The following is a 27,746-nucleotide window of genomic DNA, read 5'->3' on the forward strand; positions in this document are numbered from 1 at the left end:
CAGTTCCACGTGTTGATGTATTTCTGATGTATCTGTGGGGAGGAAGGTGATCTCCGCGTCTTACTCTGACGCCATCTTCCTCAACTCCTTCCTGTCTCCATTTTTAGATGAGGTCACTTCTGAATCCAGAGCTCACATTCTCACCATGACAACAAACTCAGTCCCTAAAGCTGGGCTGAGGAACAGGTGGAAGATCGCTTTTCAAAACTCTGAGTAGGAAAGATGCTGAGGGGGCTTGAGGATGTGTGAGACGGTTGGGTTCTGTTTATTACTCTGATGCTAGTCTTGCATCTCCCGTCCTTCCCTCTTTATCACCAGCTCCACATGCCGGTGTGTTACACACGAGTCTGGGACAATGCTGGAGCTTGGTGGGCAATGTTTGTTTTACAGCCAAGCACACCTGCTTCCTGCAGCCTCCCAAACCCTTTAGCTGCTGGCTCCTGGGCTGGATGATTATCTCCCTTCAGACTCCATGCTTGCATTCTTTTCTCATGGAAGAAAGAATCCCTTCTCTCTCTCTCTCTCTCTCTCTCTCTCTGTCTCTCTGTCTCTCTCTTTCAATACCCTTCTCTCCCCTCCCAACCCCTTTCTTCCTCTCTCCTTCTCTCCTTCCCTTCTCGCTTTCTTTTCAGTTGGATTTTTTTCTCATTTTACAAAGATAAAAACCAAACCAAAACCTCTTTTGAACGTTTTTTGGCTGCAACTTGTGACAGGATTAATTCTATGCAAAAGTCCTATGCCTCTGGCCTCCCATTTTTCATCCTTAATTTGGTACCCATTTCCCTTTGATGCTTTTTCTTCCTGCAGAATTTTTACCAAGTCCTCAACACTGGTGTTTGTTCTGACTGATGCTCTGCTGTTTGTCATGCAAATAGGATTTTGCTTCAAACATGATTTTAATTTAATGAATGTTCTGGTTGTTTGTCATGGAAGCAAGATCTTGCTGGCAGAACATTTTTCAGCCAACTCTGGTAACTCCCCAAGTTCCCACAGTTACTCTAATCCTGTAGTCTTGCTATGTAAGGCCTAAGATTTTAGAGAATTAAAACCATTTTGGTTATATACATTAAACTCATAATCCTTAACATTTTCACATACCCATAAAAATGCATATTATCACGGATTCTTAAATGGCTAAAAATACCAATGATTTTTCAATGTTTAATATATAAATTGTATAAATATGTACATACGTATATGCATATATATGTACATACCTATATATGTATATATATTTCTATGCTATGCATCTGCAATTACTTTTTATTCACACTCATGAAAGTAATGATGTCTTTTATTTATTAAAAAAAGGAGAGATCTAGATCCTGGTGCCCAGTTTCAAATGCAGAGAGGAGCACCAGCAGTAAAGGTCTGGGGTTGTTAGGATACTGTGTGCTTGGATGGAAAGATGTTTGTGCAAGGAGTCCATAATCGATGTAATGTACAGTTGGCTCTCCATATCAGTGGGCTCCGCATCCGTTGATTCAACCAATGGTGGATGGAAGATATTCAGAAAAAAAAATCCAGAGATGATTTAAAGTACATGGGAGGATGTGCTTAGGTTATTTGCAAATATATGCCATTTTACATTTGGGACTGGAGCATCCATGGATTAGAGTATGGGGGAGAGACTAATCCCCTGTGGATACCAAGGGTTGACTATAGGGGTCAGAGGTGCGGTAGAACTAGAGATATACAAGGGAGATCAGGGGTCAGTCCCAGGGGAGCGGGAGCAGAGGGCCTCTCATTATCTCATAATGAGATAAAGCCACTTAAAATTTGTCCATAAAAATGGGAACACAGATTTTGGAGAAAATAAAGGCAAATTTGACTGAGATAATTATGATAAATGAAACTAACAACTATGAAAATAAGTTCATCTTATATTTAGAAATGCAATCTTGATCTAATTCTTAGAATGAATAAAGAAAGGATCAAGTGGATTTCATTGTTTTGGAGTGGGGTGCATGATTTTTACCACAAGTATATGAGATCAGGATAAAATAGTCTTCAGTTCCCGCCTGCCTTTTGTACTTTGACCTTAAAGAGAGTACTGTTTATTTAAAAACAATATTTAGTACTTTACTCATCGTACCAAGATCTTCTTTTAATCTTTGGGTAATCAAATTATTTTCTCTTGAAATACTTTAAGGTTATCTTTGTAGTTTGCCCTTTCCTCAATGGTTAATTGTTTTAACTCTGCCACTTTCTCATCTATCAGGAGATTTATAGGAGAATGGGACCTTCTTTAAAATCACTCATCACTTTCACAAATTTAATGAAATTGTTTGCAAATTTTGCAGTTCCTTTGAAATTACTTTGTGTTGTATTCCTCAAGTTGGGAATACCATATCAAAAGAACAAATGCATTTATAACACTTGACAGTCTTTGAGAGTCAAATTCAAAAGACATTGATACAATAGATCAGGATGAGTGTTAATGTTAAAAGGGAGATCTCTAGTGACTAACTTCATTCATGAACATTTTTTCTATTATTTTGACTTTTGCTTTCCTAGAAACTGTGTAACTGTGGGAACAGGAAGAATTGAATAAACTATAACATCTTTGGTCAAAAGTTGTGTCTTAAGGGTGGCATTATAGTTTGGAAGCAAGAGGGAAGAGAATGTTTAACATCCAGAGATACAGGAAATAGACCAGAAATTGGAAAGTTAGGATAAATGGCTTATTCCATAGGCCCTGGATGAAGCTTACATTTTCTGAATCTGGTTTCTGCTGGGGGCTTGTGTAGAGGTGATAGGTGATGGAATTATAATGATGCCTTAGATTGGATTCCCTGGGAAACAAACTGAAGTGGAGACTAGCAGGCAGTGCTCTTAAGGTCCACTCCTGTGGCAGGGAAAGGAAGGAAGCAGAACTTGGCAGAGGAAGAAGTCAGTTTGCAACACAGTCTTATCAGAAGCCTCAGTCGAGCTTCTGAGACTGGGATGACTCTACAGTCATCCAGTGTTGAGAGTGAGGGACCCAAATTTAGTTTATACCCTCACATTGAATACTCATGGATGCAGTTAGTCCCAGAAAGGTCATGTGAGTTTGGGTAGGAGCCTTTTTTAGCAGAGGCAATTCCTATTGTGTACTGATGGTTGAGGCTCTCTGCCAGGACAGTTCTTGAAGCTTAGGATGATAATAATGATAATAATAACTCATATTTATTGAAAACTTACTATATGAATGTGTAGTTGCTAATCAAGTTACTTCGCCTCATTTTTTTAATATTATCCTAACAAACTTGTAAGAAGGATGCCATTATCATCCCCACTTGAAAGAAGAAAAAATTAAAGTTTAATTAGTAGGTGGAAGAACACAAAGTATACTCTTTATAGTGCAACTGTCTGCCCAAACCATCAGTTGGTCAAGCAAGTTTGTGTAGCATCTCATCACCAAAGCAAATTGCATGAGCTATCCTTATTCAAGTTGCATACTCCTCATTGGGCACATTGCTGTGCCATTCTTTCTTTTCCTTTGTTAAGGGTGCCTCACACAGCATTCTTCTCCTCTCTTATTTCCTATAAGAAAGGGATGCCTATTGATCCACATTACAGAGTGGAAAAATAAGGTTCACTTATTCATTGATTTACAGCATCAAAAAGTAGCTAATCAGCATCATTATATAACAGCAAAGGTGTGAGGTTATGGGGGGAGTCAGTAATAAACAAGTTAGACAAAGTCACTTGCCTTAACAAGGTTATACCTAACTACTCACAGAGATTAGGTGACTTTTCCAAAGTCACAGATGTAGCAATGGGTAAAATCAGGATTGACACTTACTTGGGACCCACTGACTCCAGAATCTTTGTGCTTGCCCCTAGGACATCTGAATCTTGGGTCCTTATTACAACCTCCTCTTACCTGGACACAAATGGGGGGACTGCTCCAGGGAAATTTGCTCTGGGCTCTCCATTCCCTGCACTGAAATTCTGCATGGCAAGGTCACCCACTCATCAGTTATCCTGATCTAATGCTTGAGACATCTCATCTTAATACTTACTGCTTTTCATTGTCAGCCAACAAAATCAACAAACACAGAAATAAAGCTAACTGGAAATAACTTCATTTATAATCAGCCTAGATAATTTGGATTTTGGATAGGTGATTTCAGTGCAACACCCACCCACAGGCAGAAACATGAACTGATAAATCTTTGGCACATCTATCTCACCCTGTGTCTCCTTTAGAGAGGGAGAGGACTCAATGAAGTGGAAAAAAACCCAAGGACAAATTTAGGTGATATAGACTTTTAGAAAGATCTGAAACAGTTTAATACAGAATTTCTCTTTATAGAACTGGTTTCCACAGGAATAGGTCCATTACTGTGTACAGTCATTACCGTACAAAGTGGATGCCCCAAAAGTGAGGATTTTACTTTCCTGTTTGAGGTTTTCTTGGTTGATGGAATTCCAGTGGCTTTAGAAGTAGTTTCCTTAATCTCTATGAATGCATTTCAGTTATGACAACTATATAAATCTTTCCTCCTCAACCATCTGAGCTAAATATATAAGAACTATCAATACTTACACAGCAAATGCAAAAGTATACATATCGTGGGTCAGGAAGATGGGAAATAGCCACTGATTGTAATACATTGTGTAACTGCAACACTGTCATCATTTATGAAAGGCTTGTTTTAATGCCTTAGACTTATACCTTTCACATATATTAAGCACTTAAAGATAATGGTATAGAGGAGAAATTCTACTGTTACTGAGGTCCTGCTATGCGCCAAGGGTTGTGCAAAGCATTTTATATGTACCATTTTATTGACTCTTCTACACCTGAAATCAGATTCAAGTTACTCAAGAACTCTTAGATTTTGGAGGCAGAACAATAATTTGATCACTGGTGTGTATGTGACTAGAGACTGTGATTTTCCCTGACCACACCAGCTGTCTATAATCCCTGTCAGTGTGCAGACAGTAAAAAATGTTATATGTTGCTTCATCTCATAGGTCTTCCTGAGCCTAAGAAAAGACTCTCAGAGGCTGGGTGGTAACAACCGTTTCTTGAACTCCTACCATTGCCAGGCATTGGACTTGATATTGCAAAGGAAAACATAAAACAGATATAGATCCTGTCTGCAAGCAGTTTAATTTATAATTTGTAAGGAGATGGTATATTACCATTTAGGAGTGCTATGCAAAAATATGGCAAAATATAGCGTATATTTTTGAAGTTTTTCATTCCAGCCACTTGGTGATGTAGACAAAAGCAGGTATTATTCACCTACTTTGGGGTCCCAGTTGCCTCATTTGTGAAATGGAGTCCCATTTGATATAGTATCTGATACAGGATTGTAAGTGCTATCATAAGTAGAAGACTTTACTCTGGTCCAATATAATTTCATGTATCCATGTGCAAAAATTACTATCATAAAATTAAAAATAAAGTAACAAAGTGTAGTTAAAGTGCTATGGGAGTTGGAGGAAAGCTAAGGGGGAAGGGCTGAAGGAACAATATAAAATTTTACTGCAGGTCTTCTATGTATGAAGCATTTTATTTATTCCAATCATGCAGAGAGAAGGAAAAGTTATAGACAAATAAACCATTTTGCTCAAGATTTCACAGATAGTAAATGCTACATCCAAGAATGAAATTCAGACCCCTTTAACACTCAGACCTGGGTTTATCCTACCACATCACACAACCAGTCCCAGAAAACGACATTCAGAGGAAGAGGAGGTTTTCCTGGGGCTCCGGGAATACTGCAGTATCAGCTCTTAGGACAAAGACTAAATTCCTCTTTTCTTTCTAAATGCATGTCATTGTTCAGATTGATAGCAGGCAGCAGTGAAATCAAGAGATTAGCTTTATATAATTATGAAAGCTTTGGGTACTTTTTTGTTTTTCTGTTTCTGCTAATATCACTGACAATTGGGTCAGACTCTGGCTAAAACAGAAAATAAAGACAAGTGTCCTAGAAAAGATGTCTTATATTCTGTTGCTAAATATAAATATTAACAAAGAAAAAACACTTCTTTTCATTTAAGGAATCAGTGCTTGCCACACAGAAGCTTTAATACAAGTCAAAGGAGAGTTTATTCATAGGTAAAAATGGATTGCACACAAAAGTGAAGCATGGAAGTGATGATAGTCTCTGGTTCTGTTTTCTGGATATTTCTGTCTCTCTTTTTTTGGGCACATGGAAGGATAGAACTTCTGATGCTTTTGAAGTGAGGTGGAGGTATATGAATATTTTTGCCAGTGGATTGTGAGCAATGGTGATAAAGGACAAGTGTTCAGTTACTAATGTGAGACCCTCTTGTTCTTTCATTCTATCTGGTATGTTCACTTGTAATGATTGAGATGGTGACAGCTTCACCAGGCCAGGTTTCTGAGTGATTCTAATAGAAAAGCACCCTACTGGCCTGCAGTGAACCTGCACTGACTCTCCCTACTGACCTGCAGTGAACATGTAGCATAAGTAAGAAAGAAGTGCATGGTTTTTTTATTTTCAATATTGAGATTTAAGGGTCATTTCTACTTATCTACCTATCTTAGTCTAGCGTGACTACCTATCTTAGTCTAGCGTGACTGATATGGGAATAGTCACGGGATACACTCAGTACAAATGTTGGTATTCTTTCCCACAATCCTCTTTATTATCAATCTTTCTTGTGCATTCTTGTAAGAGTGCTTCTTAAGCTCTAAAATAGCAATCCTTACAGCTGAAGAGTACTCTTTTATTTTCCTTAAGATCATCTTTATGCCTATTTCTAACATAATGGAGTCAGAAATAGAGTAACAAATTGGAAGGTGTTATTTGATTTTGATTGTGAATGAGGATAAAATGTGTGTTACAAATGTGTGTGGGAAGCACGCTAGTGACACATGGTAAATTAAGAATTTTACCTCTGATGGAATCACATGGGCCAAAAGCCACTTCAGTCAGTGGAATCACTACATAATCCTGACTTTCAGATATTATTGAGGAACTTTGCTTAGTCTGGATTTTGCCATCCTGGGAAGCATAATAAAGCATAATATACTGACCTTATAGTCACCTTTTGACATGATAGACTACAAAATGATAGTTTTACATGATTTTAAACCAATGGTTCAAAATTGAGAAGAAAAGTTATAGAAAACAGAAAATAATCTTCAAGTAGTTCAACTTCAAAAAATACCAAGAAACAAATGAGAAAACCTTGCATTCTTATCACATGTATCTCAGAAGCAAAGGGAAAAAAATCTTTGCCTTCAACAACTTCAAAGTTTATGCAAGAAAATCTCAAAAATATATATCTGTGCACTAACCACTTAGCTGTTGACAAACAGAGGTAATAGCAACCAGGAATTGAAAAACGAAGTAGAGGGCCCGTCTGAGAAATGAAATCCTAGGGTAATGACTCACAGGAGAAGCAATTTTTTTAAAAACTTCATGACTTGAAAATAAATTTTCTTAGATCTAGGAAAGCAATATTCAAGACTGAGAGAAAACTAAAATATATATATAGGTAACCTGCTAAGTTTATCTGTTCAGCACCATTTAGTTGCAGACAATTTCAGATAGATAATTCCTTGGAATGCACAATCACATATATAAATAGCTGTTTACACACACACACAAACACACACACTCTCTAATCCCTCCTGTCTTGACTTTAATTTTATATGTATTATTCCTTGTTTTAAGGTTTTATTTATTACTTAAAGACATATATCCATTACTGTAAATTTCTTCATTCTAAATTTTTATTTAATGTTTGGCTTTCCTATTCAATTCTATTTTTGAATTCTATTATGAACTCAAGGTATTTTTGTACATAAAATGCACACAGACACAATTAAAAAATATATTTACATGTATATTCAGCCTTAAATTATTTATTTGTTTAACAATTTGTATCAGGGATTTTTTTTAATTGGAGTAAAATTGCTTTACAATGTTGGGTTAATTTCTGCTGTACAGTGAAGTGAATCAGCTATATGTATACCTATATCCTCTCCCTCTTGGATCTCCCTCCCAATCCCCCCATCCCACACATCTAGGTCGTCACAGAGCACCAAGCTGAGCTCCCTGTGCTCTACAGCAGGTTCCCACTAGCTATCTATTTTACACATGGTAGTGTACTTATGTCAAACCTAATCTCTCAATTTGTTCCACCCTCCCCATCCCCTTCTTTGTTCACATGTCCATTCTCTGTGTCTACCTCTCTATTCCTGCCCTACAAATAGGTTCATCTGTACCACATTTCTAGACTCCACATATAGGTGTTAATATACAATATTTGTTTTTCTCTTTCTGGCTTATTTCACTCTGTATGACAGACTTTAGGTCCATCCACTTCTCTACAAAAGACCCAGTTTTGTTCTTTTTATGGCTGAGTAATATCCCATTGTATATATGTGCCACCTCTTCTTCATCCATTCATCTGTCAATGGACACTTAGGTTGCTTCCATGTCCTGGCTATTGTAAATACAACTGTAATGAACATTGTGGAACATGTCTCTTTTTGAATTATAGTTTTCTCAGGATATATAGTAGTGGGATTGCTGGGTCATATGGTAGTTCTATTTTTGGTTTTTCAAGGAACCTCCATACTGTTCTCCATAGTGGCTGTATCAATTTACATTCCCGCCAACAGTGCAGAAATACTCCCTTTTCTCCACACCCTCTCTAGACTTTATTCTTTGCAGATTTTTGATGATGGCCATTCTGACTGGCGTGAGGTGATACCTCATTGTAGTTTTGATTTGCATTTCTCTAATAATTAGAGATGTTGAACATCTTTTCCTGTGTCTCTTGGCCATCTGCATGTCTTCTTTGGTGAAATGTCTATTTAGGTCTTCAGCCCATTTTTTAATTTGATTGTTTTTTTTTTTTGATATTGAACTGTACGAACTGTTTGTATATTTTGACGATTAATCCTTTGTCAGTTACTTCATTTGCAAATATTTTCTCCCATTCTGAGGGTTGTTTCTTGTCTTGTTTATGATTTCCTTTGCTGTGCAAAAGCTTTGAAGTTTCATTAGGTCCCATTTCTTTACTTTTGTTTTTATTTCCATTACTCTAGGAGGTGGATCAAAAACGATCTTGCTGTGATTTATGTCAGAGAGCGTTCTTTCTATGTTTTCCTCTAAGAGTTTTATAGTGTCCGGTCTTACATTGAGGTCTCGAATCCATTTTGAGTTTATTTTTCTGTATGTTGTTAGGTAGTGTTCTAATTTCATTCTTTTACATGTAGCTGTCCAGTTTTCCCAACACCACTTATTGAAGAGGCTGTCTTTTCTCCACTGTATGTTCTTGCCTCCTTTGTCATAAATTAGGTGACCATATGTATGTGGGTTTCTCTCTGGGCTTTCTATCCTCTACCATTGATTTATTGTTCTATTTTTTCACCAGTACTATAGTGTCTTGATTACTCTAGCTTTGTTGTATAGTTTGAAGTCAGGTAGCCTGATTCGTCCATTTTTCTTTGTCAAGATTGCTTTGGCTATTCAGGGTATATTGTGTTTCCACAAAAATTGTAATTTTTTTTGTTCTAATTCTGTGAAAAATGCCATTGGTAGTTTCATAGAGATTGCATCGAATCTGTAGATTACTTTGGGTAGTATGGTCATTTTCACAATATTGATTCTTCCAATCCAAGAACATGGTATATCTCTCCACCTGTTTGTGTCATCTTTGATTTCTTTCATCAGTATCTTATAATTTTCTGAGTAGAGCTATTTTACCTCCTGAGATAAGTTTATTTCTAGGTATTCTATTCTTTTTAATGTGATGATAAATGGGATTGTTCCCTTAATATCTCTTTCTGATCTTTCATTGTTAGTGTATAGGAATCAAGAGACTTCTGTGTTTTAATTTTGTATCCTGAAACTTTACCAAATTCATTGATGAGCTCTAGTAGTCTTCTGGTAACGTATATAGGATTTTCTATGTAATTTTTTTTACTATCTGAAAGTATTTTATTTTATTTTATTTTTCATGCATATGACTATTGTCTACAGACTAGAAATTTGGCTCCATGAAAGCAAGGACGTTTTTCTACTTTGTTCACTATTCCAATGCTTAGAAAACTGCCTAGTCCTAATAGGACTTCAGCAAATATTTGCTTAATGAATGAATACTGACCCTAAAATTAAATATTTTTAATTCTATGGTCCATGCTTTCTTGTATAACATTTCATAGTTGCATGCTATAATTCTCTAGGGTATCCAAGAACTATAGTAGTGCAGTGGCATTATAAAAGAAAAAAAGAATCATTATCACTGGTACATTTTAAGATGATATTTTGACTGGGTCTTGTAGAATGACCGTACTTTTGACTTGATTTACACAGGCACATGATGATAAGAGAACACTTATTGCTAACTACTCTCATATGAACATCAGGAAGAAAGTAGAGGAAGAAAATCCAGGATTTCTGACATACCCCTACTCAAACATAAAGAAATTATAGATTTGAAAGTAATTGTAATAATCAAGAATATGATAAAACCATCAAACAAGTACAAAACCAGTGATACATATTACAAAATACATTGCAATTTAATTCATTCTGCAACAAGATAGAAAAATTTAGCTTTTATCAAGATAGAATATAAAGAAAAAACTATTACCATTGATAATAGAGCTTCTGTCTTGGCATCCTGGAAAGTTAATTATATCAACATTAAGACAGATTTTATTTCCTTGACTCACATATTTCTAATCCTATAGTTGCTTGATAATCTGATAATGGTATATTGTGGTTCTTTTCTCAATAACTTTGGATTTCTAGATGCTGATGCTCAAATAATGATCTTTATTTAAAAAAATACTTAATTTTTTTCTAATTAATAAAGTGATCAGTATCTTGCATCACCAAAGCCTCTATACATTTTTATCTATGATTTGTCCCTCTCTTATCTGCTATGTATGATCTCTTCTCTTATCTGGTTAAGAAATCCTAGGAAAAACTGGACAGTAGTTACTTGTTTTCCAAGGTTAAAAAATTGTCAGTACCATGGACAGCACCAATGACTGCATCACTGCCATAACCTTTATTTGTGTTAAACCAATTATCCTCACTTGTCCCATTCTTCTTTTCTTTCTGCTCAATCTTGTTTTCCTCTAACACAGATTCTAAGTGTGTACCCCCTCAAGCTTGCCTCATTGAGACCCCAGAAAATATAGTTTAATACCATGTCTTACCAATGTAATTGTTCGTTTAGTTTTTTGTTGTTGTTGTTTATATTCTATAATTTTAGACACTTATTTTGCTGTGCCATGTCATATAAAAAATATGTACAATTCTTAGCAGGAAAACGCTAAATAAGTGGGCATTGACAAAGGTTAATTCAACAAATAGACATTGTTAATTGTTTAATATGGGAAGTTCTAAGGAAAGATGCTAGCAAGGTGGAGAGAAAGTGAAAGAGAGAATGAGAAAGAGAGGGGGAGAGAGAGAAGAAGAAGAAGAGGAAGAGGAAGAGGAAGAAGAAGAAGAAGAAGAAGAAGAAGAAGAAGAAGAAGAAGAAGAAGAAGAAGAAGAAGAAGAAGAAGAAGAAGAAGAAGAAGAAGAAGAAGAAAGAGAAGGAGAAGGAGAAGGAGAAGGAGGAGAAGGAGGAGGAGAAGAAGAAGATGGAGAAGGAGGAGGAGAAGAAGAAGAATGAGGAGGAGAAGAAGAAGAATGAGGAGGAGAAGAAGAAGAAGGAGAAGGGGAAAGGGGAGGAGGAGGAAGAAGAGGAGGAAGAGGAGGAGGAGGAGGAGAAGAATGGGAAAACAGTACTGGTCTTGGTTTGTGAGCACTTGTGTAATATAACCTACATAAAAACATAAAACAAATAGTTATTTATAAATATTTTATCTTCATTGGGCTGTCACAATTTTATTGACCAGGACTATTGGCAAGTAGAGTGTTAAAGGAAACCTAATGACTCATTAGGTTCCAATCAGATTGGAGGAGGAGAAGTGGGGGGAGGAGAAGAGGAGAAAGAAGGAGGGGGGAGAAGTAGGAGAAGAAGGGTAGGAGGAGGAGGGTGGGAAGGAGAGAGATATGAAGAGAAATAAAAGATACAATTTCCACTGAGAATAGGAACGCTTACTGTAAAGAGAAGACTGACATATGCAAAATTTTCTATCACATTGGATAGTCTGTGATTAGTACTATGTTAGAAAAAGCAATTAATTTGCTAAATATGAATCCTTTACAGTTGTATATTATTTATTTATTATTTATTTTTTAAAACTTACAATTATCTTTACATATACTTAAACCTTAATTAAAAATTTTTATAACAGCTCTGTGAGATCAATATCCTAGATAGCATACATTATTTTATAAATAATAAGAAACTGACAGTGAGATCAAATGACTTATCTCAGTTCTCAGAACTAGAAAATAAAAAATTTGGTCCTCAAACCTAAGTCTTACTATCAATACTTTCCATTATAAGCTTATTTTTTTATTATGTATTCCTTCTATGACGTTTTATTCATATTTTAGCTTCAAGTTTTTTGCTTATCAGTTTTTTATCAACAATGTCCCCACTTCCTTTCCAAGAAAAGGAAAATAGTACTGGTCTTGGTTTGTGAGCACTTGTGTAATATAACCTGTATAAAAACATAAAACAGGGCTTCCCTGGTGGCTCAGTGGTTAAAAGTCCACCTGCCGATGCAGGGGACACAGGTTCGTGCCCCGGTCCGGAAAGATCCCACATGCTGCAGAGCAGGTAGGCCCGTGAGCCATGGCTGCTGAGCCTGCGCGTCCGGAGTCTGTGCTCCGCAACGGGAGAGGCCACAACAGTGAGAGGCCCATGTACCGCAAAACAAAACAAAACAAACAAACAAAAAACATAAAACAAAAAGCAAAAAGTATTTACCTTTCCAAGACCACATAAGTTCATTAAACAAATTTTAATTGGTGTCTATAATATGCAAGACACTGTGATAAGCACTAAGAATATTGGGCTGAACAAAACAGAATTCTTCACCTTTAAGAGCTCAAATAAATACGAAGAGACAAAGAATGTTATCAATCTACTCCTATAGAAGTAATCACAGAGTGTGAATTAGAAAAGACACAGCAGAAGCTATAATTCAACACAGAGGGCACCCTGTATTTATACGACTCTGAGAGTGAGTATATTTCTTGTTTTTGTGTTCAGTCCTCACTTGTCTCACCCTAGTCCTAGCTTTGGTGGCAGTAATACCAATTCTGTAACATTGCCACCTGGAACACAAATGTATATAAATCACCAGCCTCTGTTTTCATAAAAGGTAGTATAATAGTAGTGTAGGAAAAAGAATACAACTTAAGTTACACATTGATCCATTTATTGATAATCACAACTTCTTTTTCCCGCCACTGAGTCCAGGTTCCCCCTATCTTCTGTCAACCCCTTGGATGAAGTTTCTTCCTTGTAAGTTGGCCCAAATATTTATTTCTAAATATTTTATCTTTGTTGGGCTGTCACAATTTTATTGACGAAGACTATTGGCAAGAAGAATGTTAAAGGAACCCTAGTGACTGATTGGGTTCCAATCAGATTCCTCCTTTTCCCATTGGGTAGAAACATCTTAATTTCTTCTTAGTAAACACAATCAAGCCCCTTGTAACAATCACTTTCTCTGTCAGTCAGTTCAGTAGTATGGGGAACACAAAAGACCATGCAGGGTATTTTTTTTTTTTTTTTTGGCTTTTAACTAATAGAAACTTGGCTATTCTCTTTAAGGGAAACATTATTTTCTTAAGGAATACAATCATTGGGATTCAAAAATCCTCTAAGTGAGTTACAGGGTATAATAGGGAGAATGGTTTCTTCTGCTTCCACTACTAGGTTTCTACCTGGCTTTGAGGAAAATAACACCATAGGATGGTTATCTGTTTAAGTCACATTATTACATCACAAAAGACAACATTCATACCTGTGTTTCCTTCCAGCCAATTCTATAAGTAAGCTTTAAATAGTAACGTTGGCAGCAGGGAAGGAAGTTATGCATGAGCACTAAAATTTTATTAGGTTAGATGTTTATGGATGAAGGATTACATGATAAGGTAAATTGCATAAGCAAAACTTTGTTTCATTTAATTTGCCATAGTCTCTTTGTTGGAAAATACGTTATATGGGGCACCAAGATGATGAGCATGGCATTCTGTAAGTCCGCAAGAGATGGTGCTGACAGAGCATGGTAGGCCTTATGTCCCTATCCAGAATAAGATTCTCAAATATCTATTTGCCCCAAATACAAATTACTACAATCTCCATGATGGAAGGGATCCACTGTAATCAACTAGCCATTAGACCACTAGATGATGTTAATATCTACTTTTCAATATTGGCATCCACTGTTGTCACTGAGCTAGGCATTAAGCTGTTTAAGTACCTAATCAGTCTTGGTGAAGCTACACTCTTGTCTTGGTATTCATGCATAACTCCTTACTAATAAGGATACTCTGTACAATGAAAAAAGCATCACTACAGATTGGGAAAGGGACTATCATCCACAACATGGGTTATCTTCTCTTACTCCACAGTGGATGCCCCCCATTGCATTTATTTATTTATTTTTATTTTATTATTTATTTATTTTTACATCTTTATTGGAGTATAATCGCTTTACAATAGTGTGTTAGTTTCTGCTTTATAACAAAGTGAATCAGTTATACATATACATATGTTCCCATATCTCCTCCCTCTTGTGTCTCCCTCCCTCCCACACTCCCAATCCCACCCATCCAGGTGGTCACAAAGCACAGAGCTGATCTCCCTGTGCTATGCGGCTGCTTTCCACTAGCTATCTATTTTACGTTTGGTAGTGTATATATGTCCATGCCACTCTCTCACTTTGTCACAGATTACCCTTCCCCCTCCCCATATCCTCAAGTCCATTCTCCGGTAGGTCTGCATCTTTATTCCTGTCTTACCCCTAGGTTCTTCATGATATATTTTTTTTCTTAGATTCCATATATATGTGTTAGCATATGGTATTTGTCTTTCTCTTTCTGACTTACTTCACTTTTTATGACAGACTCTAGATCCATCCACCTCACCACAAATAACTCAATTTTGTTTCTTTTTACGGCTGAGTAATATTCCATTGTATATATGTGCCACATCTTCTTTATCCATTCATCTGATGATGGACACTTGGGTTGTTTCCATCTCCTGGCTATTGTAAATAGAGCTGCAACGAACATTTTGGTACATGACTATTATGCTTTTCTCAGGGTATATGCCCAGTAGTGGGATTGCTGGGTCATATGGTAGTACTATTTGTTGTTTTCTAAGGAATCTCCATACTGTTCTCCATAGTGGCTGTACCAATTCACATTCCCACCAGCAGTGCAAGAGTGTTCCCTTTTCTCCACACCCTCTCCAGCATTTATTGTTTCTTGATTTTTGATGATGACCATTCTGACCAGTGTGAGATTATATCTCATTATAGTTTTGATTTGCATTTCTCTAATGATTAATGATGTTGAGCATTCTTTCATGTGTTTGTTGGCAATCTGTATATCTTCTTTGGAGAAATGTCTATTTAGGTCTTTTGCCCATTTTTTGATTGGGTTGTTTGTTTGTTTTTTGTTATTGAGCTGCATGAGCTGCTTGTAAATTTTGGAAATTAATCCTGTGTCAGCTGCTTCATTTGCAAATATTTTATCCCACTCTGAGAGTTGTCTTTTGGTCTTGTTTATGGTTTCCCTTCCTGTGCAAAAGCTTTGATGTGTCATTAAGTCCCATATATATATATTTTTTCCATTTCTCTAGGAGGTGGGTCAAAAAGGATCTTGCTGTGGTTTATGTCATAGAGTGTTCTGCCTATGTTTTCCTCTAAGAGTTTGATAGTTTCTGGCCTTACATTTAGGTCTTTAATCTATTTTGAGCTTATTTTTGTTTATGGTGTTAGGGAGTGTTCTAATCTCATACTTTTACATGTATCTGTCCAGTTTTCCCAGCACCACTTATTGAAGAGGGTGTCCTTTATCCACTGTATATTCCTGCATCCTTTATCAAAGATAAGGTGACCATATGTGCCTGGGTTTATCTCTGGGCTTTCTATCCTATTCCATTTATCTATATTTCTGTTTTTGTGCCAGTACCCTACTGTCTTGATTACTTTCACTTTGTAGTATAGTCTGAAGTCAGGGAGCCTGACTCCTCCAGCTCAGTTTTTCGTTCTCAAGATTGCTTTGTCTTTTCAGGGTCTTTTGTGTTTCCACACAAATTGTAAAATTTTTTGTTCTAGTCCTGCGAAAAATGCCAGTGATGGTTTGATAGGGATTGCATTGAATCTGTAGATTGCTTTGGGTAGTAGAGTCATTTTCACAGTGTTTATTCTTCCAATCCAAGAACATGGTATATCTCTCCATCTATTTGTATCAACTTTAATTTCTTTCATCAGTATCTTATAATTTTCTGCATACAGGTCTTTTGTCTCCTTAGGTAGGTTTATTCCTATATATTTTATTCTTTTTGTTGCAGTGGTAAATGGGAGTGTTTTGTTGATTTCACTTTCAGATTTTTCATCTTTAGCGTATAGGAATGCCAGAGATTTCTGTGCATTAATTTTGTATCCTGCTACTTTACCAAATTCATTGATTAGCTCTAGTAGTTCTCTGGTAGCATATTTAGGATTCTCTATGCATAGTATCATATCATCTGCAAACAGTGACAGTTTTACTTCTTCGTTTCCGATTTGGATTCCATTTATTTCCTTTTCATCTCTGATTGCTGTGACTAAAGCTTCCAAAACTATGTTGAAGTAAGCATGGTGAGAGTGGGGACACTTGTCTTGTTCCTGGTCTTAGTGGAAATGCTTTCAGTTTTTCACCATTGAGGACAATGTTGGCTGTGGGTTTGTCATATATGGCCTTTATTATGTTGAGGAAAGTTCCCTCTATGCCTGCTTTCTGCAGGGTTTTTATCTTAAATGGGTGTTGAATTTTGTCGAAAGCTTTCTCCGTATCTATTGAGATGCTCATATGGTTTTTCTCCTTCAGTTTGTTAATATGGTGTATCACGATTGATTTGCGTTTTTTGAAGAATCCTTGCATTCCTGGAATAAACCCCGCTTGATCATGGTGTATGATCCTTTTAATGTGCTGTTGGATTCTGTTTGCTAGGATTTTGTTGAGGATTTTTGCATCTCTGTTCATCAGTGATACTGGCCTGTAGTTTTCTTTCTTTGTGACCTCCTTGTCTGGTTTTGATAACAGGGTGATGGTGACCTCATAGAAGGAGTATGGGAGTCTTCCTCCCTCTGCTATATTTTGGAAGAGTTTGAGAAGGATAGGTGTTAGCTCTTCTCTAAATGTTTGATAGAATTCACATTTGAAGCCAACTGGTCCTGGGATTTTGTTTGTTGGAAGATTTTTAATCACAGTTTCAAATTCAGTGCTTGGTCTGCTCATATTTTCTATTTCTTCCCGAGTCAGTCTTGACAGGTTGTGCATTTCTAAGAATTTGTCCATTTCTTCAGGTTTTCCATTTTATTGGCATAGAGTTGCTTGTAGTAATCTCTCATGATCTTTTGTATTTCTGCATTGTCAGTTGTGACTTCTCCTTTCTCAATTCTAATTCTATTGATTTGAGTCTTCTTCCTTTTTTCTTGATGAGTCTGGCTAATTGTTGATCAATTTTGTTTATCTTCTCAAAGAACCAGCTTTTAGTTTTATTCATCTTTGTTATTGTTTCCTTCATTTCTTTTTCATTTTTTTTCTGATCTGATTTTCATGATTTCTTTCCTTCTGCTAACTTTGGGGCTTTTTTGTTCTTCTTTCTCTAATTGCTTTAGGTGCAAGGTTAGGTTGTTTATTCAAGATGTTTCTGGTTTCTTTAGGCAGAACTGTATTTTTATAAACTTCCCGCTTAGAACTGTTTTGCTGCATCCCAAATGTTTTGGGTCGTCGTGTCTCCATTGTCATTTGTTTCTAGGTATTTCTTTGATTTCCTCTTTGATTTCTTCAGTGATCACTTCGTTATTAAGTAGTGTATTGTTTAACCTCCATGTGTTTGTATATTTTACAGATTTTTCTTGTAATTGATATGTAGTCTCATATTGTTGTGGTCGGAAAAGATATTTGATACAATTTCAGTTTTCTTAAATTTACCAAGGCTTGATTTGTGACGCAAGATATGATCTATCCTGGAGAATGTTTCATGAGCACTTGAGAAAAATGTGTATTCTGTTATTTTTGGATGGAATGTCCTATAAATATCAATTAAGTCCATCTTGTTTTATGTATCACTTAAAGCTTGTGTTTCCTTGTTTATTTTCATTTTGGATGATCTGTCCATTGGTGAAAGTGGAGTGCTAAAGTCCCCTACTATGAATGTGCTACTGTCGATTTCCCCTTTTATGGCTGTTAGTATTTGCCTTATATATTGAGGTGTGCCTATGTTGGGTGCATAAATATTTACAATTGTTATATCTTCTTCTTGGATTGATCCCTTGATCATTATGTAGTGTCCTTCTTTGTCTCTTCTAATATTCTTTATTTTAAAGCCTATTTTGTCTGATATGAGAATTGCTACTCCAACTTTCTTTTGATTTCCATTTGCATGGAATATCTTTTTCCATCCCCTTACTTTCGGTCTGTATGTGTCTCTAGGTCTGAAGTGGGTCTCTTGTAGACAGCATATATATGGATCTTGTTTTTGTATCCATTCACCTAGTCTGTGTCTTTTGGTTGGGGCATTTAATGCATTTACATTTAAGTTATTTATTGATATGTATGTTCTTATTCCCATTTTCTTAATTGTTTTGGGTTTGTTATTGTAGTTCTTTTTCTTCTCTTGTGTTTCTTGCCTAGAGAAGTTCCTTTAGCATTTGTTGTAAAGCTAGTTTGTGAGGCTGAACTGTCTCAGTTTTTGCTTGTCTGCAAAGTTTTTAATTTCTCCATCAAATCTGAATGAGATCTTTCCTGGTTAGAGTAATCTTGGTCGTAGGTTTTTCTCCTTCATCAATTTAAATATATCCTGCCAGTCCCTTCTTGTTTGAAGAGTTTCTGCTGAAATATCAGCTGTTAACCTTATGGGGATTCTCTCCTGTGTTATTTTTTTTTCCCTTGCTGCTTTTAATGTTTTCTTTGTATTTAATTTTTGGCAGTTTGATTAATATGTGCCTTGGTGAGTTTCTCCTTGGATTTATCCTGTATGGGACTCTCTGTGCTTCCTGGACTTGATTAAATATTTCCTTTCTCATATTAGGGAAGTTTTCAACTATAATCTCTTCAAATATTTTCTCAGTCCCTTTCTTTATCTCTTCTTCTTCTGTAACCCCTATCATTTGAATGTTAGTGTATTTAATGTTGTCCCAGAGGTCTCTGAGCCTGTCTTCAGTTCTTTTCATTCTTTGTTCTTTATTCTGCTCTGCAGTAGTTATTTCCACTATTTTATCTTCCAGGTCACTTATCCGTTCTTCTGCCTCAATTTTTTTGCTATTGATCCCATCTAGAGTATCTTTTACTTCATTTATTGTGTTGTTCATCGTTGCTTGTTTCCTGTTTAGTTCTTCTAGGCCCTTGTTAAATGTTTCTTGCATTTTCTCTATTCTATTTTCAAGAGTTTGAATCATCTTTACTATCATTTTTATGAATTCCTTTTCAGGTAGACTGCCTATTTCCTCTTCATTATTTAGGTCTGGTCGGTTTTTATCTTGCTCCTTCATCTGCTGTGTTTTTGTGTCTTCTCATTTTGTTTATCTTACTGTGTTTGGGGTCTCCATTTTGCAGGCTGCAGGTTCGTAGTTCCCGTTGTTTTTGTTGTCTGTCCCCAGGGGCTAAAGTTGGTTCAGTGAGTTATGTAGGCTTCCTGGTGGAGGGGACTAGTGCCTGTGTTCTGGTGGTTGAGGCTGGATCTTGTCTTTATGGTGGGCAGGTCCACATCTGGTGGTGTGTTTTGGGGTGTCTGTGGCCTTATTATGATTTTAGGCAGCCTCTGTGCTAATGGGTGGGGTTGTGTTCCTGTCTGGCTGGTTGTTTGGCATAGTGTGTCCAGCACTGTAGCTTGCTGGTCGTTGAGTGAAGCTGGGTGTTGGTGTTGAGATGGAGATCTTTGGGGGATTTTTGCCATTTGATATTATGTGGAGCTGGGAGGTCTCTTGTGGACCAGTGTCCTGAAGTTGGCTCTCCCACCTCAGAGGCACAGCACTGAAGCCTGGCTGCAGCACCAAGAGCCTTTCATCCACACGGCACAGAATAATAGGTAGAAAAGTAGAAAGAAAGAGGATAAAAGAAAAGAAAAGAAAGTAAGACAAAATAAAAGAAAGTTATAAAATTATTAAGAAAAATGTTTTTTAAAAAAGTAAAAAACAAAACAAACAAAACAAACAAACAAACAAAAACGGACAGACAGAACCCTAGGACAAATGGTGAAAGCAAAGCTATACAGACAAAATCTCACACAGAAGAATACACATACATACTCACAAAAAGAGGAAAAGGGGAAAAAATAATAAATCTTGCTCTCAAAGTCCACCTTCTCATTTTGGGATGATTCGTTGTCTATTCATGTAGTCCACAGATGCAGGGTACATCAAGTTGATTGTGGAGCTTTAATCCGCTGCTTCCGAGGCTGCTGGGAGAGATTTCCCTTTCTCTTCTTTGTTCGCACAGCTCCCGGGGCTCAGATTTGGATTTGACCCCGCCTCTGCATGTAGGTTGCCAGAGGGCATCTGTTATTCACTCAGACAGGACGGGGTTATAGGAACAGCTGACTCAGGCGCTCTGGCTCACTCAGGCCTGGGGGAGGGAGAGGTGCGGAGGTGGAGTGAGCCTGCAGTGGCAGAGGCCGGCGGGACGTTGCACCAGCCTGAGGCGTGCTGTGCATTCTCCCGGGGAAGTTGTCCCTGGATCCCGGGACCCTGGCAGTGTCGGGCTGCACAGGCTCCCTGGAAGGGAGGTGTGGATAGTGACCTGTGCTCGCACACAGGCTTCTTGGTGGCGGCAGCAGCAGCCTTAGCATCTCATGCCCGTCTCTGGGGTCTGCGCTGTTACCCGCGGCTCGCACCCATCTCTGGAGCTCCTTTGAGCAGTGCTCTTAATCCCCTCTCCTCACGCACCAGGAAACAATGACGGAAGAAAAAGCCTCTTCGGCAGGTCCAGACTTTTCCCCTGACTCCCTCTCGGCTAGCCATGGTGCACTAACCCCCTGCAGTCTGTGTTTCCGCCACCAACACCAGTCCTCTCCCTGAGCTCAGACTGAAGCCCGAGCCTCAGCCCCGCCCACCCCGGCAGGTGAGCAGACAAGCCTCTTGGGCTGGTGAGTGCCGGTCGGCACCGATCCTCTGTGTGAGAATCTCTCAGCTTTGCCCTCCGCACCACTATTGCTGTGCTCTCCTCCGTGGCTCCGAAGCTCGCCCCTCCGCCACCAGCAGTCTCCGCCCGCGAAGGGTCTTCCTAGTGTGTGGAAACCTTTCCTCCTTCACAGCTCCCTCTCACTGGTGCTGGTCCCATCCTTATTCTTTTGTCTCTGTTTATTCTTTTTTATTTTGCCCTACCCAGGTACGTGTGGAGTTTCTTGCCTTTTGGGAGGTCTGAGGTCTTCTGCCAGCATTCAGTAGGTGTTCTGTAGGAGTTGTTCCATGTGTAGATGTATTTCTGGTGTATCTGTGTGGAGGAAGGTGATCTCCGCATCTTACTCTTCCGTCATCTTCCCCCTCTCCCGACTATTGCATTTATATAGTACAGAATAGTTACTACATAAAGGCAATCCAAAAGATCTATCCACATATTTCTTTCCCAGACCATCTTGTCCTCCATCTTCTACTTTTGTTTTCTTCCATTACCTGAAAGTAGCTAGCCAACCAATTAGCTACTATCCATAAGGCAGTGTAGACTCATCACAGCATCTTTCTTAACAGAAAACTTCTGGGGGGAAAATAGTTGTGTTTCTCATAATTTTGCTGACTAGTAGAATTTCCAGGTTGAAGTGGGTTCCCAGTCCCGAAGTCAACTGATTAAAAGCAGAGCCAGAATCCTTTAAGTAAAATCCTGTAATTCCATCACAAATATATAATAAATGTCCCTCTCATAATTTCAAAAAAAGTTCTTTTAACTTTCAGGGAAACTGTGCTCTGGGAATATTGAGATTTTTAAGACTGTTGTGTACAAAGTTTTCATGATATTTGTGCTCCCACAACCTGGAAGTGTCCTCATGGTCTTCTGGTTAAACTGGGAGCTTATAGAAGCCGAGGAAAAATGGAGTTTGGCCCAAGTGTATTTCCTATTGTGTCTAAAGCATCTGCAAACCTAACCTGTGGTTACATCCCTGGTTTTCTATTTTATAAGTAGGAATGATATATATATATATAACAGCTAATACAGGCTTTATATTGGTTCTTTGTCCTGTGCAGTGAGGGTTATTATGGCTTATATGTATATTGAATCATAATATTAAATATAACTTAGTTGGTGAGACAGGGGACTAGAAGCGATAAGAATGTAAGATTGGAAATAAGGGGTTTTAGTGAAGTAATATGTGTGTAAACAAATAGAATTTTAGCATATGATATGTCACGATTTTTTTTTTTTAATGGATACACATTTTCCCCCAACTCCAACTATTCAACAGTCCTTTTATTCAGCACTAATGTGGCATATCACTCCTGTCATATACTAAATTTAATATGAATAAGGATCTGTTTCTGGAGCCCAATTCTATTCCATTCTGTACTTCACCTGCATCAATACAATATGCTCCCTTAATTGGAAACTTTACAATCAGTATTGATATTATAAGCTCCCTATATCAGTTCTCTCTTCATGTTGTTATTTTTTGTTTGAATTTTTTGATTGTGTAGATCAATTTGTATTTAATTTACTTTATGATAATAGGTCTTCCTTTACATTAGCATGCTGGCATATCTGTTTGGGTCCAATCAAGAGAGGGAAACCACTCAGTGAGTTGAATATTGTTAAAAGTAAGAAAATTAAGGTTTTTGTCAAAAGACTTGTAGAATAAATTGAATATCCAAATTACACACTGAGAGAAGACAGGAATATTTTTATAATAAAAAAGGATTAATATCAATATTATACAATAAGAACACTAATAATCCAAGAGAAAAATATTCAAGAGACACAAAGATGTATTTCACAGAAGAGGGAACACATATCTAGTAAATATATGAAAACTGGAAGGGAGATGGCGACCCTGATCAGCAAATCACACATCATTTTACACCTATTGTAAGGCAGTGCCTTTTATTGCTTTTTAGTCTGTACTTTATTATTGAAAATGCCAGGGTCACACTGAACAGATTTTATATTGTTGTGCCATTTAAAGTAGGAAGAGTGAGTATACTTGACCCAGAGAGGCTCATCTTGTAGGAGTAAGTTATTTCATTGATAGAAAGTAGGAAAGAACAATTAAGATTTTGATTAAACTCCCAGTACTTTTGGTTGTAAGCCATGTTGTCTGAGAACCCTTTCCAAATATTTTCAATTGGCTCAGACATTCCTCTGTGGCTTGCTAAGTTCTGAGAAACATGAATCAATAGTCAATTGTTCACAGTAATCAAATTCCACCTAAAAATGTTGTAAAATAGAGCTCAATGTGAAAAGCCATATCTTGTAGAATGAAATAATCTTCAGTTTTAAACTTTTACCTACCAAACTGGGAACACACACACACATACACACACCTTCCCTCAGAGCAACAAAGTCAACATTTTCCTAGTCAACAGACTTCACTTTCAACAACCAACAGAACAAAATGCCGGGTTCACTCAGTCCCTTGAGCACCAAAATGAGTTTTTCTAGAACTCTGTGGTGGATTTTCTTTTTTAATTAGGAAGAAAATGATCACTACAATGGAATGAACAAAAAGCAATTTGCTTTTTTAATAGACTGGGGAGTTTTGGGATCAAGAATTTCTTTCTGATCCAACCTAAGCCTGATGGAATGCCTGATGGGGTGATACTGGATTAGGCATGCAACTTGGATTAAAGTGCATGTGTTTTTTCAAGGCTCATATGTTTTTAAAAATCAATAGTTTCTATATGTGAGCTTGTAAAGAAGAAGAATTGCTTCCTAGGGGGAGAATTGCAAATCTATGGGGGAAAACGGACTATACATGTTGGCACACTAAAAGTGAACCATAGAATTTTTCCTTTCAATTCCCTCATTTTGCAAAATAAGATAGAGAAACTCAGAGAATTCTCAAATTCCTGGAATCAATGTGACTCTGAACATAATGTCCCTTCCATTTCACTAAAGTGATAGGAAAGAGTATGCACATTCATTATCCTCTAGGCCTTAGAATTACAATTCATGCTGCCACTTCACCTCTCACTTTCTGACAAGTGCTCTGCATGGAAGAAATTGTCTAAAGTCCAATTGGCAGATTTGGGGTCATCATTCCTGAGCCCTCACTGTGGCACCCTCAACATCTCTCTGTTTATTGAGTACTTACCTTTATCTCACATATAGGTTGTTTCATTTGTACTTAAATAAAATCTTCCACGGGCTCTATTTCCTGCTTCTGAAGTCATTATATCTTCCTTTAGTTTCATTTTCAGCTATTAGGATTTCTCTTCCTTACTTGTTACCCAGTCCCTTGCCACTGTTTTTTTATTGTTTCATTTTGTTTTGTTTCTTTGCTTGCCTGTTTTTCCCCCAGATTTAAGAGTTATGTCTGAGGTGATTCCATTTTTCAGTAGTGCTTTTTCCTCATGATTTTTAGCCTCATGTCCTTGGAAATGTTCCCTGAGCACATTCCCTCACTGTAAGCTGGGACATTGCTTTGAGCTGCCTCATCACCCACTATTGTCCCCAGTGTTGCAAATGTGCTGTAATTACTCATGAAGTGCTCTGGGATTCAGAGCACTGCCTAAGCAAGCTCCAGAGAAGGGCGCGGGCCTCAGCTATCTGTGTGGACCCCAGAGATGGGCATGAGACACTAATGCTGCTGCTGCAGCCACCAAGAAGCCTGTGTGCAAGCACAGGTCACTATCCACTCCTCCCCTCCCAGGAGCCTGTGCAGCCTGCCACTACCAGGGTCCCATGATCCAGGGACAAGTTGCAAATGTGCTGTAATTACTCATGAAGTTACACATCTGCCCCATTATACTGTGAGCTCCTGACACACAGGTATATGATCTGTTTTCTTCACTGTTGTACTGTCTGTGAAGTTTCTGGTACATACATGTGTGTTCTCTGAATGAACCAGTTAATATACTTCCTTATAAGGGAGGTTGGCTAAACAGTCTGGGAGCTCTAAGCCTTCCTTTATTTCTCTTGAAGCCCAGAGCAGAGCCAGGCATATTGAGCTGGAACCTCCACTTGCTGTCTCTCCTGGGATATATCTTCTTGTGCTTCTCCCATCAGGTGGGGTGGGTTAGGAAAAGAGTCCTGGGTTACATATGGAATTAAGTATCTTGGACTCTGGATTTGGCATGAGTGCAGGCCATTACTTTTTATCAGACTGTGGAGGTATTCTGAGGGGTGGCATGTTAGAGACATGCTGACTCAGAAGTCAGGAAGACAATCTAAAGGAATAAATAACTCACATGAGTTAAAAAGGCAGAGTGAGGTTAAAAAAGCAATGAGGTAGAACAGACTCACAGACTTAGAGAATGAACTTATGGTTACCAGGGGGTAGGTGGGAGAGGGATGGTTAGGGAGTTTGGGATTAACATGTACACATTGCTGTATTTAAAATGGATAACCAACAAGGACCTACTGTATAGCACAGGGAACTCTGCTCAGTATTATGTAACAACCTAAATGGGGAAATAATTTGAAAAAAGAATAGATACATGTATAACTGAATCATTTTGTTGTAAAAACTGAAACTAATACAACATTGTTAATCAACTATACTCCAATATAAAATAAAAAGTTAAAAAATGGAAAAAAGAACAAAACAGTGAGGTAGAAACTGGGAATGCCATCAGGGGATAAGAGTTTGAAACTGATCAATGGGAAAGATTCAGTCACAAGACTGAAGGATTAACTACGTCAGTTTATTTTAGGGATCCTGTAGTCTTGTGGGTAGCAGGGGACGTATCTTTGAGGCTCTGGCAAGACCTGAAGGCTACCTGGGTTCTCTCTGCTCTTTAGTTTCAAGGCAATTCCATTCAGAGATTCCATCAGCTCCACATCTTTGGCTTATGTTTGTTTGTTTTTAATCTTTGTTTTGTTTTTATGGTTTTTGTTTCTCTTCAAAGGCTACTCACCAACTGGGAGAAGAAACATAAATGTATAAAGAGATAAAATATGCATTTAATAATTTTGTTGCCTTTCCTACCCCATAACCTACCTTTAAAAAAATTATTGAAGTATAATTGCTTTACAATGTTGTGTTAGTTTCTGCTGTACAACAATGAAGTGAATAAGCTGTATGTATACATATATCCCCTCCCTTTTGGACCTCACTCCCTTTCCCCCATCCTGCCCTTCTAGGTCATCACAGAGCACCGAGCTGAGCTCCCTGCTATAACGCAGGTTCCCCTATAACCTATATTTTAGTTCTGTCATGTTTCCTTACCCTGGGTATATATCATTGATGTACTCTGAGGAGGCTTCCATGTCTCATAGAGTTCTTCCTCAAAGACAGTGAAAGCCAAGTAAACAACAATAATCTTTTCAAGAAATAGGATTATGACTATTTCATGACTCTGGCATGACAAAACTTGATATAAATCTTTCTCCTCCTTCCCTGCTCCTTACCTATCTCTCCCAAAACAAATCCCTTGTATGTCCAATTGCTGAAACCAGTGGACATTTCCAAATCCTCGTCATGATTATTGCCTGTCTATGAGTTAACACTGAACGAGCACGGTGCATGGCACACAGTAGGGATTTAATAAGTAGAGAGACTCTATTTTCCCTTGGCTTTCAGAACATGAAAACTGTATTAGGTCTGTTCTTACTTGTCATAACTTTCCTTTTCTGTCTTTATTTCTCCTTCTGACCTCCATAGATATGACTTCTTTCAGGTCCTACCTTTATGAGTTACAAGACATGGAAAAGTTTTGCTCGCCAATCCAATTTTTTTTTTTTTTTTTTTATCCTGGACAAGAAGACTGTATTTGCAAGCTTTAAATGAAATTAACTTGGGGATTGACATATAACTAAGCTCTGTCCAATAGACTGTGTGCGAAATTTATGTAGCCTCCATTCAGTCCTAGCTACAATCTCCTGACTTGAACATCCTCCTTGCTCTCTCCCCCTCTTCCATGAATGAACATATAAGACAGGTGTTAAAGATGGAACACATGGGAAGAGCTTCAAGACTGTGGAAGAGTAAGATGTGGAGATCACCTTCCTCCCAACAAATGCATCAGAAATACATCTACATGTGGAATAACTCCTACAGAACACATACTGAACACTGGCAGAAGACTTCAGACCTCCCGAAAGGCAAGAAACTCCCCACGTACCTGAGTAGGGCAAAAGAAAAAAGAAAAAACAGCGACAAAAGAATAGGGACAGGATCTGCACCAGTGGGAGGGAGCAATGAAGGAAGAAAGGTTTCCACACACTAGGAAGCCCCTTCGTGGGCGGAGACTGCGGGTGGCAGAGGGGGGAGCTTTGGAGCCATGGAGGAAAGAACAGGAACAGGAGTGTGGAGGGCAAAGTGGAGAGATTCCCTCACAGAGGATAGGTGCAGACCAGCACTCACCAGCCCGGGAGGCTTGTCTACTCACCCGCCGGGGGTGGGGGCTGGGAGCTGAGGCTCCAGCTTCAGTTGGGTCCCAGGGAGAGACCTGGGGTTGGCTGCGTGAACACCGGCCGAAGGGGGATAGTGCGCCACAGCTAGCCAGGAGTGTGTCTGGGAGAATGTCTGGAGCTGCC

This window comes from Pseudorca crassidens, chromosome 4, assembly GCF_039906515.1.
Source record: "Pseudorca crassidens isolate mPseCra1 chromosome 4, mPseCra1.hap1, whole genome shotgun sequence".
Lineage (NCBI taxonomy): Eukaryota > Metazoa > Chordata > Mammalia > Artiodactyla > Delphinidae > Pseudorca > Pseudorca crassidens.